This window comes from Gorilla gorilla, chromosome 10 (genome assembly GCF_029281585.2).
Source record: "Gorilla gorilla gorilla isolate KB3781 chromosome 10, NHGRI_mGorGor1-v2.1_pri, whole genome shotgun sequence".
NCBI lineage: Eukaryota > Metazoa > Chordata > Mammalia > Primates > Hominidae > Gorilla > Gorilla gorilla.
The window spans coordinates 45,965,565-45,979,952 of record NC_073234.2 but is presented as its reverse complement, the minus strand read 5'-3'; the positions used below and the strand labels follow the sequence as shown (position 1 = coordinate 45,979,952).

The window sequence follows — 14,388 nt, the reverse complement described above, 5'->3', positions numbered from 1 at the left end:
TTCTTTCCTAAATGAAAAAGGCTCCTTTCATTTACACTAGCATAGAGATTTGGAGATTTTTTTTTTTTTGCATTTCTTTTTTTTTGCATCTAGATAATATATTTTTCTTTTTTTATTATACTTTAAGTTTTGGGATACATGTGCAGAATGTACAGGTTTGTTACATAGATATACACGTGCCATGGTGGTTTGCTGCACCCATCAACCTGTCATCTACACTAGGTATTTCTTTTAATGCTATCCCTCCCCTAGCCCCACACCCCCGACAGGCCCTGCTGTGTGATGTTCCTCTCCCTGTGTCCATGTGTTCTCATTGTTCAACTCCCACTTATGAGTGAGAACATGTGGTGTTTGGTTTTCTGTTCCTGTGTTAGTTTGCTGAGAATGATGGTTTCCAGCTTCATCTATGTCCCTGCAAAAGACATGAACTCATCCTTTTTATGGCTGCATAGTATTCCATGGTGTATATGTGCCACATTTTCTTTATCCAGTCTGTCATTGATGGGCATTTGGGTTATATTATTAAGCCTGAAAATAAACACTTTTTTTTTTTGAGACGGAATTTCGCTCCTGTTGCCCAGGCTGGAGTACAATGGCACCATCTCGGCTCACTGCAACCTCCGCCTCCTGGATTCGAGCGATTTTCCTGCCTCAGCCTCCCAAGTAGCTGGGATTACAGGCATGCGCCACCACATTTGGCTAATTTTTGTGTGTGTGTGTGTGTTTAGTAGAGACAGGGTTTCACCATGTTAGTCAGGCTGGTCCTGACCTCAGGTGATCCACCCGCCTCGGGCTCCCAAAGTGCTAGGATTACAGGTGTGCGCCACTGCACCTGGCCCAATAAATACTTCTATTTAAGTTCGCTATTATGTTTCTGGAAACATCACACACTTTAATAAAATAATAACATTATTTGGTTTTAAGAAATAAATCTATCTTAGAGATTTATAAAATCAAATAAATCAGTATTGAAAGAGTCCACAAGTAATCTATATTCTGGGCACATTTATGCTAGAAAAACAGAGAGCTTTTAGATTTCCAAAATGAATTCATAGTGAAATATTTTTAGGGTGAGCAAAGTCAACTATTAAGTTAAAAGAATGAAGTAATTCCAGCAATGCATAAGAGAATATCATGGATACAGAAAATACCATTGAAATGATAAAAATTCAGGAATAGATAAAATGGCTCTTCATGGGTGACTTCAGTTACTATCATAATATAAACATAAAATAAAGGGGTATGTCAAAAACCCAGCTAATTCAGGCTACAATTTTCAATAAGTTTGAGTGGCATTCTATTATAATACCTAAAACTATTATTTCATTTCAAAGTAGTAAAGATATACTTTTTTACTATATTCTTCAGGGCTTGTTTCACTTGCTTATTTCTTAAGGTATATATAAAAGAATTTAATACAGGTGCAACTGAAGTGCTGAGTATTGCTACTCCCTTGTTTAAAGCTACCCCTTCTTCTGCAGAAGGTTTAATATACATGAAAATACAGCTGCCATAAGAGATGGAAACAACAATCATATGGGAGGAACAGGTAGAAAAAGCCTTCTTCCTCTGCTGGGCAGAAGAAACCTTCAGAATAGATTTTATGATATTTGCGTAGGAGTACATTACCAGGACCAATGTAATCAGGAGTGTGACAGTGGCTAAAATAAAGCTTAACAGTTCTATGACCTGTGTGTCTGTGCAGGAGAGTTTCAGAACAGGAGAATAGTCACAGAAAAAGTGGTCAATAATATTGGCATCACAGAATTCCAACCTCAGGCCCATGTAAGTCTAGGAAAGATCGTTAACAAACCAGCCCACCAAGAGACAACAGCCATCTGGTTGCAGACTCTGTTGCTCATAATGGTTGCATAATGCAGGGGTTTGCAGATGGCCACATAATGGTCATAGGACATGGCAGCCAGCAGAAAAAACTCTGATATACCCAAAAAAAATGACAAAAAATAATTGTGTCACACAAGCATCATAGGAAATAGTTTTATCCATAGTCACTATGCTGACTAGGAATCTAGGGATGAAGACAGATGTCAACAAGATTTCTAAAACAGAAAAATTCCGAAGGAAGAAATACATGGGTGTTTTGAGGTGAGAATCCAGCAAGGTGAGCAGGATAATGATTAGATTTCCAATGACACTCAATAAATACGTTAATAAAAATAACTATAAATCATTGTTCATGATGTTATTCTAATAGACAAACCTAGAGACTTTTAAATATATATATTGAATCTTTAATCAAGAGTTACATAAATATTTTCTTTATTTTTCTAATTCTGAATTTAATGGGTTTAATCTTACGGAAACACATTCAGAATAACGTATGTATCAATTGTCTACAAAAAACAACAAAATACTGAAAATACTTACTTTGCATAAATTTCACAAGGTTTTTGTTTGCTGAGGTATTGTGAAATTTTTCTTTTGTATCATTAGCCAAAAATGTAATATTAAATGATTTTTCCAAAAAATATTTATTTCTTCCTAACCCATGTTTTTTCTCTATTTCCTCACTCTCAACAGAGAGACCTGTTCATGCTAAAAGCCAGGGATATTTAAAAACATTTGTGGATCTTTCTCTTTATCTCCTTCTCTTCCCTTCCTCCCTTCCTTCTTTCCTTCCTTCCTTCCCACCCTCCTTCCTTCCTTCTTTCCTTTTCCTCTCTCTCTCTCCAATCAGCTTACATGTGCCATTTCAAACACATTTTTCTGACTTTTCCTATAAATAAAATGAATAATGTCTGGATTCAGTCTAACTTAAAATCTGAAAATCTGATTTATTTATTATAATCAAAACAGTATTTTTTTTTTCAGTTTGTCTTTTAAGAACTCTGGTCACTACTTAGAGTTTCTCATTCTCTCTGGAATAAAAAAGGTTTTGTCTCCACAGTGCCATAGATTTATCTTTGTTCTTTAATAATGAGTATGTTTACTCAGAACTGATAAAGAGCTCTGGGGATTCTTTTGAAGAAGATACCAATTGGCTATTTTCTTCCTTAACTCTAAAAAGAAAAACAAAATCGCAAAGCTAATTAAAAGTCTTGTTATGGCATCTGTAGAAAAACCGGAAATGTTGATGTTAAAACGAAGTCTAATTCCTGTAGTGGGATTAAAAGGTTGTATAAAGTACTTTAGGCTTTTCAAAGTGTCTGAGCTAATACTGGTCCAAAGAAAGAAGAGAGCTGGAGCTTTTTCATTCTTTGTTCCAAAAGAAGAATCAATCTATCTAATGACATCTGTCTAATGACAACATTGTCTGTAACTTCTAATTCACTAAATCTTCACAAATTGACTCATATGCTTTTTTGAGTCAAATATACTTATTTCTTATTCTCTCTATACAACTTCATAACATGAAATATGTATTATATACTAATATAACAACTAGGAAAGCAATGGCATAATTAGAAAGTAACGAATAATAGAGAAGTCATTAATAAAACCCCTTTAGAAGAAAACACATGTAGATTTTTGCCTACATGTCCCTTAAACCAAGGAGAAGACTTATTATGACATGAGATGTAATGTAAAATTATAGGAACATAAGAAGAGCAAATCTTTTATATTTATTCTTTATTAAGAAAACCAAATTAAAATTATAAAAATTGATGAAAGAACAAATTGAATTGGTAACCAAGAAGTTAGAGAGATTTTCTATAGATGGTAATATCAGTAACTGATTCAAATATATAGGAATGGTAAGGTATTTTCCTTGCAGAGGATTGGTTATGTTTTAGAAAATATCTAAAATGTAAATATTAAATTAACAAGCGAAATGCTTCACTTTTTATGTATTAAATATATTCTCTTCACATGAACTTTGAAAACAGCAGAGGAAGATGGAATACTTATTAGAGTTCTATAAGGGAAGAAGATCTATTTTGAGGGATATAAAATAAAATAATTTTTAGAAAATATGAATGTATTAAATCATGTATGATTGTGTAATTGATGAAGAAATATGTGAAAGATTGTTGCTTTAATTTCTGGTGATACTCCTGAAGTTTTTTTGCAGAAAGCAAGGTAGTCAGTTTAGAAGAAAGCCAGAGGTGAAGCAGGGAGACATCTTACTTTTAAAGAAACAGATTACTGCAGAAATAGTGATGATTAGAGAGATTAAAATTCCAGAAAGAAAAAGAAAAATCTTCAGAGATAACATCAATATACATACAGGTGTTTTATTTATTATTTTTTTACACTGGGATTTTTTTGTTATATATGACTTTTGGTCAGAAATGAGAATTTTGGCTTGACCCTGGTAGAAGGCTGCTTTCTTGGGTCAGATACATCAAGAAAATTATTGATAATACAGCAGAGTAAGAGTGAAAAAATGGAAAAATTGATGGATTTTGAACAAATGGCCAATTGTACCATTAAAGACCCTTGCTCAATTTTAAAGCTGTGTAGATTTGGAAGCTAAATACTTAAGCGGATCCAGCAGGCTTCTTCTCAAGATGTTTGCCAAATTTTGAAGATGAATAGAACAGAAGTTTGAAGAGATAATTTCTGCATTTCTAAAATGCCTAGACTCTTAGTGGTAGGAAGACATATATCTCACCTCCCACTCCAAGGTATTAACTGGAATCTTGAAAGAATCACACACTAGGTACTGAATTAAGCCAAAGGTACATTGAATCTATCTATATAAATCCAGCTTCAGTTCAAAATCTAGCTTAATTCCAGTTCAGGTTAAGTTGTTCTCCAGAGCGGCCATTTTAGAGGCCTACCCCTAGATCTGTTCCTTGCTGAGAAAAAGAATTCAACGATATTTCTCCTATTTGCTTTTGAAAGAAGAGAAACATGGCTCTGTTCCGCCCGGCCCACAGGCAGGCAGACTTTAAGGTTATCTCCTTGTTCCCTGAACATCGCTGTCATCCTGTTCTTTTTTCAAGGTGCCCAGATTTCATATTGTTTAAACAATTTGTGCAGTTAACGCAATCATCACAGGGTCCTGAGGCAACTTTCCTGAGGCAACTTTCATCCTCAGTTTACAAAGATGACGGGATTAAGAAATTAAAGTAAAGACAGGCATAGGAAATCACAAGAGTATTGATTGGGGAAGTGATAAGTGTCCATGAAATCTTCGCAATTTATGTTCAGAGATTGCAGTAAAGACAGGTGTAAGAAATTATAAAAGTATTAATTTAGGGAACTAATAAATGTCCATGAAATCTTCACAATTTATGTTCTTCTGCCATGGTTTCAGCCAGTCCCTCCATTAGGGGCCCCTGACTTCCTGCAATACCCAAGGCAATAAAAAAATTGATAAAATAATTAAAATATTGAGATTGCAATAGATTTGAAATATATAGAGAGGGATCAATAAACTTAATAGAATTAAACAACATAATACCTAAATTGAAGAATGTAGTAAATCACTTTAATAGCTAAAAGTATACATTTGAAGATAGGCATGAATAATAAATATCCAAAATAAAGAGAGAAAATAAGAACATGGAGAATAAGATACATGTGAAACCGTGATCAAAAGTTCTAGTACATGTAATTTGGCGTCCCAGAAGAAAAGCAGAAAGAATATAGGGGGGAGCAATATCCAAAACAATAAGTGCAAAGAGTGTCCTAAAGTGCTAAAAGACATCAATCCAAAGATTCAAGAAGCTCAGTGAACCCCAAGTGAAAAACCACACTCAGTGGTATCTTGATTGGTACCCACTGAAAATGAATATAGACAAAATCATTGTGAGTTCAAAACCCTAGATATGAATTTTTGTATCTCTTCAGCTAGTAACTAAATGTACTTTTGCTAAAGTCTGAGCCAATGTCATAGGGGAAATATAATAACTAACAGAAGAATGATGCATAAATACCACATATGGTAGTCACTTCTGCTATTTATCAATATCCCTTTCTTCTCAATTAAGATTCAGAAAGGAAAAGGGAAAATATCACCAGGGTAAATTTCACACCAGAAATATTTAATTCAGGTTGGAAAAGGTGAAAGGGAAAAAAAAAGAAGGAACACTGAGGTCACCCAGAGATAAAAACTATCCCATGAAGGATGAGGTTTGAATAAAAGGAAGTATGATGTATAACTTCTGAGGATAGATCATAAGGGGCATTGATACTTTTGCCTTGGTCTCTTGAATTATCTGTTCTGGGGAAAGAGCTGGATTTCCAGAACTCAGGATCTAGAGTAGGTGCTAGATGGAATTGGTGCTCTTTTGAGGCTGTAATACTGCATGGATTCCTTCAGTTGCTAGGAACTCCTTGCAAAGCCCCCACAGATTTTATACTCCTATCTCTGAAAAGGGGGCACTGTCTGTTACTGCTTACACATCTGAAGGCCATGATGTAGCCAGTTCTTGTAATGAAGAAATACTGATCCCTGGGGCTAATTGCCTCTATAAAGTCAACTGCCACTGTTAGGACCATCAGACAGATACTCAAGACTCGTCCCCGCACATACACAAAAAGGGAAAAAATAAATTCTCTCACTTTCTCCCACTTCTGATTTTGCTGTAGTGCCTCTTATTGGCAGTGCATATTAGGAAATCTGATGGTGAAAGAGACTGTAGTTTGCAGTACTGATCCCTGATATTACAGAGCTAAATAATAAATGTTGGGTTTGGAGCTGAAAAATAATCAATAAAAACTAACATTTTCTGACATTTAGTATTATTTCTTTATATTCATTATCATAGATATGTCTATTTGACTATTTTAGGCCATGAAATGTAAGTAGAAATCCCGTATCACTTATTAATGGTAGTATATAATGGCCTCTATGTTTATTTTCTACCTTATTTTCCTCCTGACAGTTGTTGATTATGTTTAAATCAGATTAACTTGGGTCCTGAATGGAGCAAGATGTAGAACAGAGTCTTTAGCTGGCCTTCACTTGATATGTGTTGAGAATGAGAAATAATTTTGTTTTAAGCCATTGAATTTTTTTTTACATAAACCAGTAACATAGGTGTTTATTATCATTATCAAGTACGCACAGTACATAATTGTATGTGCTATACTTTTATCCAACTGACATTGCAATAGATTTGTTTATACCAGCATCACCATAAACACATGAGTAATGCATTGTGGTACAACATTACAGCGATGTTGTACCACATACAATGAATGTGGTTCAACAGTGATGATGGCGACATCCCTGGGTGACAGGAAAATTTCAGCTCCATTATAATATGGTTGGAACCATCATCGTACATGCAGTCCATCATTGGCAAACATAGTTATGCAGTGCAGGACTTTTATACATACATACACACACACACACACACACACACACACACACACACACAGAGTTATAGTTATCTATAGCTATTATATTTTTTTAAATATGTTTTTCTTTTTCTTTTCTTTTCTCTTTTTTTTGAGACAGAAACTCACTCCGTTGTCCAGGCTAGAATTCAGCGGTGAGATCTTGGCTCACTGCAGCCTCCGCCTTCTGGGTTCAAGCAATTCCCTTGCCTCAGCCACCTGAGTCAGCTGGGATTGAAGGCGTGCACCATCATGCCCAACTAAGTTTTGTATTTTTAGTAGACACGGGATTTCATGTTGGCCAGGCTGGTCTTGAACTCCTGACCTCAGGGGGTCCGCCCACCTCGGCCTCCCAAAGTGCTGGGATTACAGGTGGGAGCCACCCCGCCCAGCCTTAAATGTTTCAACTTTAATTATAGAATAAAGGGTACATGCGCTGGTTTGTTACAGGGATAAGTTGTGTGACGCTGATGCTCGGGGTCCCAACAATCCCGTCACACTGAGGTAAGCATAGTACCCAACAGATGGTTCTTCAGCCCATGCTCTCCTCCCTGGCTACCCCAAATAGTGACTCCTAGTGTCTGTTTTTCTTTATGGCTAGTCAATTACCCCAACACCATTTTTTTGAACACAGAGTCCTGTCTACGTTGCTTATTTTTGTTGATTTTGTTGAAGATCAGATAGTTGTGGGTGAGCAACTCTATTTCTGGGTGATCTATTCAAGATTACTCGGTTGCTGGCAGAACCACATTTTCTGTGGCTGTCGAATTCATGGAAACTGTTTACTTCAAAGTCAGCAATGATACACTATAGCAAATTGGCAAGCAAGAGTCTTTTATAACATAATCATGAGTGTTAACGCATCATCTTGGCCATATTGCATTGTTTAGAAGCAAGTAACAGGCCCTGCCCACACTTCTGGAGAAAAGGTTATACAAGGCCATGAAAACCAAAAGTTGGATACTATGGGGACTATTTTATGGTCACCTGCTACACCTTGGAAAAAAGATATATTCCTAGAAGCTAGGTGGTGAAAGTAAACAAACAAAAAAGTATCTGAAACACTGAAATGGAAACATACTGAATATAACATGTAGAAAATATTAGAAAAAGAAATGTATTAATTTTTGGTTAGAAAATATTGTCCTTCTTTGAAAGTTCTCTTGAAATAAGACAATCAGCCTAAACCTCCAATATTTTTCCCTCATTCTAATAGATTCAGCTCCTATAGCAAGTCCAGGTAAATACAAACATATAATCCTAAAAATGAAAATAATTTGAATCCAGTGACCATAACAAACATACTGTAAGAAAAAGATTAAAAATGAGAATGAATTCAGTAGCTGTAAACAATATACTAGGTCTAAATTGTCTAATATAAACTTTGATTTCTTTGTTTTCTTTTTTTATTATTATTATTATACTCTAAGTTTTAGGGTACATGTGCACATTGTGCAGGTTAGTTACATATGTATACATGTGCCATGCTGGTGCACTGCACCCACTAACTCGTCATCTAGCATTAGGTATATCTCCCAATGCTATCCCTTCCCCCTCCCCTCACCCCACAACAGTCCCCAGAGTGTGATGTTCCCCTTCCTGTGTCCATGTGTTCTCAATGTTCAATTCCCACCTATGAGTGAGAATAGGCAGTGTTTGGTTTTTTGTTCTTGCGATAGTTTACTGAGAATGATGATTTCCACTTTCATCCATGTCGCTACAAAGGACATGAACTCATCATTTTGTATGGCTGCATAGTATTCCATGGTGTATATGTGCCACATTTTCTTAATCCAGGCTATCATTGTTGGACATTTGGGTTGGTTCCAAGTCTTTGCTATTGTGAATAGTGCCGCAATAAACATACGTGTGCATGTGTCTTTATAGCAGCATGATTTATAGTCCTTTGGGTATATACCCAGTAATGGGATGGCTGGGTCAAATGGTATTTCTAGTTCTAGATCCCTGAGGAATCGCCACACTGACTTCCACAATGGTTGAACTAGTCTACAGTCCCACCAACAGTGTAAAAGTGTTTCTATTTCTCCACATCCTCTCCAGCACCTGTTGTTTCCTGACTTTTTAATGATTGCCATTCTAACTGGTGTGAGATGGTATCTCATTGTGGTTTTGATTTGCATTTCTCTGATGGCCAGTGATGGTGAGCATTTTTTCATGTGTTTTTTGGCTGCATAAATGTCTTCTTTTGAGAAGTGTCTGTTCATGTTCTTTGCCCACTTTTTGATGGGGTTGTTTGTTTTTTTCTTGTAAATTTGTTTGAGTTCATTGTAGATTCTGGATATTAGCCCTTTGTCAGATGAGTAGGTTGCAAAAATTTTCTCTCATGTTATAGGTTGCCTATTCACTCTGATGGTAGTTTCTTTTGCTGTGCAGAAGCTCTTTAGTTTAATTAGATCCCATTTGTCAATTTTGGCTTTTGTTGCCATTGCTTTTGGTGTTTTAGACATGAAGTCCTTGCCCATGCCTATGTCCTGAATGGTAATGCCTAGGTTTTCTTCTAGGGTTTTTATGGTTTCAGGTCTAACGTCTAAGTCTTTAATCCATCTTGAATTGATTTTTGTATAAGGTGTAAGGAAGGGATCCAGTTTCAGCTTTCTACATATGGCTAGCCAGTTTTCCCAGCACCATTTATTAAATAGGGAATCCTTTCCCCATTGCTTGTTTTTCTCAGGTTTGTCAAAGATCAGATAGTTGTAGATATGTGGCGTTATTTCTGAGGGCTCTGTTCTGTTCCATTGATCTATATCTCTGTTTTGGTACCAGTACCATGCTGTTTTGGTTACTGTAGCCTTGTAGTATAGTTTGAAGTCAGGTAGTGTGATGCCTCCAGCTTTGTTCTTTTGGCTTAGGATTGACTTGGCGATGCGGGCTCTTTTTTGGTTCCATATGAACTTTAAAGTAGTTTTTTCCAATTCTGTGAAGAAAGTCATTGGTAGCTTGATGGGGATGGCATTGAATCTATAAATTACTTTGGGCAGTATGGCCATTTTCACAATATTGATTCTTCCTACCCATAAGCATGGAATGTTCTTCCATTTGTTTGTATCCTCTTTTATTTCCTTGAGGAGTAGTTTGTAGTTCTCCTTGAAGAGGTCCTTCACATCCCTTGTAAGTTGGATTCCTAGGTATTTTATTCTCTTTGAAGCAATTGTGAATGGGAGTTCACTCATGATTTGACTCTCTGTTTGTCTGTTGTTGGTGTATAAGAGTGCTTGTGATTTTTGTACATTGATTTTGTATCCTGAGACTTTGCTGAAGTTGCTTATCAGCTGAAGGAGATTTTGGGCTGAGACAATGGGGTTTTCTAGATATACAATCATGTCGTCTGCAAACAGGGACAATTTGACTTCCTCTTTCCTAATTGAATACCCTTTATTTCCTTCTCCTGCCTGATTGCCCTGGCCATAACTTCCAACACTATGTTGAATAGGAGTGGTGAAAGAGGGCATCCCTGTCTTTTGCCAGTTTTCAAAGGGAATGCTTCCAGTTTTTGCCCATTCAGTATGATATTGGCTGTGGGTTTGTCATAGATAGCTCTTATTATTTTGAAATACGTCCCATCAATACCTAATTTATTGAGAGTTTTTAGCATGAAGGGTTGTTGAATTTTGTCAAAGGCCTTTTCTGCATCTATTGAGATAATCATGTGGTATTTGTCTTTTGTTCTGTTTATATGCTGGATTACATTTATTGATTTGCATCTATTGAACCAGCCTTGCATCCCAGGGATGAAGCCCACTTGATCATGGTGGATAAGCTTTTTGATGTGCTGCTGGATTCGGTTTGCTAGTATTTTATTGAGGATTTCTGCATCAGTGTTCATCAAGGATATTGGTCTAAAATTCTCTTTTTTGGTTGTGTCACCGCCCGGCTTTGGTTTGCCAGTATTTTATTGAGGATTTCTGCATCAATGTTCATCAAGCATATTGGTCTAACATTCTCTTTTTTGGTTGTGTCTCTGCCCGGCTTTGGTATCAGAATGATGCTGGCCTCATAAAATGAGTTAGGGAGGATTCCCTCTTTTTCTATTGATTGGAATAGTTTCAGAAGGAATGGTACCAGTTCCTCCCTGTACCTCTGGTAGAATTCGGCTGTGAATCCATCTGGTCCTGGACTCTTTTTGGTTGGTAAGCTATTGATTATTGCCACAATTTCAGAGCCTGTTATTGGTCTATTCAGAGATTCAACTTCTTCCTGGTTTAGTCTTGGGAGAGTGTGTCAAAGAATTTATCCATTTCTTCTAGATTTTCTAGTTTATTTGCATAGAGGTGTTTGTAGTATTCTCTGACGGTAGTTTGTATTTCTGTGGGATCGGTGGTGATATCCCCTTTATCATTTTTTATTGCGTCTATTTGATTCTTCTCTCTTTTTTTCTTTATTAGTCTTGCTAGCGGTCTATCTGTTTTGTTGATCCTTTCAAAAAACCAGCTCCTGGATTCATTAATTTTTTGAAGGGTTTTTTATGTCTCTATTTCCTTCAGTTCTGCTCTGATTTTAGTTATTTCTTGCCTTCTGCTAGCTTTTGAATGTGTTTGCTCTTGCTTTTCTAGTTCTTTTAATTGTGATGTTAGGATGTCAGTTTTGGATCTTTTCTGCTTTCTCTTGTGGGCATTTAGTGCTATAAATTTCCCTCTACATACTGCTATGAATGCGTCCCAGAGATTCTGGTATGTTGTGTCTTTGTTCTCATTGGGTTCAAAGAACATATTTATTTCTGCCTTCATTTCGTTATGCACCCAGTAGTCATTCAGGAGCAGGTTGTTCAGTTTCCATGTAGTTGAGTGGTTTTGAGTGAGTTTCTTAATCCTGAGTTCTAGTTTGATTGCACTGTGGTCTGAGAGATAGTTTGTTATAATTTCTGTTATTTTACATTTGCTGAGGAGAGCTTTACTTCCAACTATGTGGTCAATTTTGGAATAGGTGTGGTGTGGTGCTGAAACGGATGTATATTCTGTTGATATGGGGTGGAGAGTTCTGTAGATGTCTATTAGGTCCACTTGGTGCAGAGCTGAGTTCAATTCCTGGGTATCCTTGTTGACTTTCTGTCTCGTTGATCTGTCTAATGTTGACAGTGGGGTGTTAAAGTCTCCCATTATTAATGTGTGGGAGTCTAAGTCTCTTTGTAGGTCACTCAGAACTTGCTTTATGAATCTGGGTGCTCCTGTATTGGGTGCATATATATTTAGAATAGTTAGCTCTTCTTATTGAATTGATCCCTTTACCATTATGTAATGGCCTTCTTTGTCTCTTTTGATCTTTGTTGGTTGAAAGTCTGTTTTATCAGAGACTAGGATTGCAACCCCTGCCTTTTTTTGTTTTCCATTTGCTTGGTAGATCTTCCTCCATCCTTTTATTTTGAGCCTATGTGTGTCTCTGCATCTGAGATGCGTTTCCTGAATACAGCACACTGATGGGTCTTGACTCTTTATCCAATTTGCCCAATTTGCCAGTCTGTGTCTTTTAATTGGAGCATTTACTCCATTTACATTTAAAGTTAATATTGTTATGTGTGAATTTGATCCTGTCATTATGATGTTAGCTGGTTATTTTGCTCATTAGTTGATGCAGTTTCTTCCTAGTCTCTATGGTCTTTACATTTTGGCATGATTTTACAGTGGCTGGTACCAGTTTTTCCTTTCCATGTTTAGTGCTTCCTTCAGGAGCTCTTTTAGGGCAGGCCTGGTGGTGACAAAATCTCTCAGCATTTGCTTGTCTGTAAAGTATTTTATTTCTCCTTCAGTTATGAAGCTTAGTTTGGCTGGATATGAAATTCTGGGTTGAAAATTCTTTTCTTTAAGAATGTTGAATATTGGCCCCCACTCTCTTCTGGCTTGTAGGGTTTCTGCTGAGAGATCCGCTATTAGTCTGATGGGCTTCCCTTTGAGGGTAACCCGACCTTTCTCTCTGGCTGCTCTTAACATTTTTTCCTTCATTTCAACTTTGGTGAATCTGACAATTATGTGTCTTGGAGTTGCTCTTCTCGAGGAGTATCTTTGTGGCATTCTCTGTATTTCCTGAATCTGAACGTTGGCCTGCCTTGCTAGATTGGGGAAGTTCTCCTGGATAATATCCTGCAGAGTGTTTTCCAACTTGGTTCCATTCTCCCCATCACTTTCGGGTACACCAATCAGACGTAGATTTGCTCTTTTCACATAGTCCCATATTTCTTGGAGGCTTTGCTCATTTCTTTTTATTCTTTTTTCTCTAAACTTCCCTTCTTGCTTCATTTCATTCATTTCATCTTCCATCACTGATACCCTTTCTTCCAGTTGATCACATTGGCTCCTGAAGCTTCTGCATTCTTCACGTAGTTCTCGAGCCTTGGTTTTCAGCTCCATCAGCTCCTTTAAGCACTTCTCTGTATTGGTTATTCTAGTTATACATTCTCCTAAATTTTTTTCAAAGTTTTCAACTTCTTTGCCTTTGGTTTGAATGTCCTCCCATAGCTCAGAATAATTTGATCATCTGAAGCCTTCTTCTCTCAGCTGGTCAAAGTCATTCTCCGTCCAGCTTTGTTCCGTTGCTGGTGAGGAACTGCATTCCTTTGGAGGAGGAGAGGCACTCTGCTTTTTAGAGTTTCCAGTTTTTTCTGTTCTGTTTTTTCCCCATCTTTGTGGTTTTATCTACTTTTGGTCTTTGATGATGGTGATGTACAGATGGGTTTTTGGTGTGGATGTCCTTTCTGTTTGTTAGTTTTCCTTCTAACAGACAGGACACTCAGCTGCAGGTCTGTTTGAGTACCCTGCCATGTGAGGTGTCAGTGTGCCCCTGCTGGGGGGTGCCTCCCAGTTAGGCTGCTCAGGGGTCAGGGTCAGGGACCCACTTGAGGAGGCAGTCTGCCCATTCTCAGATCTCCAGCTGCGTACTGGGAGAACCACTGCTCTCTTCAAAGCTGTCAGACAGGGACATTTGAGTCTGCAGAGGTTACTGCTGTCTTTTTGTTTGTCTGTGCCCTGCCCCCAGAGGTGGAGCCAACAGAGGCAGGCAGGCCTCCTTGAGCTGTGGTGGGCTCCACCCAGTTGGAGCTTCCTGGCTGCTTTGCTTACCTAATCAAGCCTGGGCAATGGTGGGCGCCCCTCCCCCAGCCTCGCTGCCGCCTTGCAGTTTGATCTC

At 37.5% G+C, this 14,388-nt stretch overlaps 1 pseudogene; it reads right to left on the bottom strand.

Annotated features, from left to right (window-relative positions):
* Positions 1-1,323: 1,323 nt before the first annotated feature.
* Positions 1,324-6,411, bottom strand: LOC101150904 (olfactory receptor 6C74-like; annotated as a pseudogene).
* Positions 6,412-14,388: the final 7,977 nt, after the last annotated feature.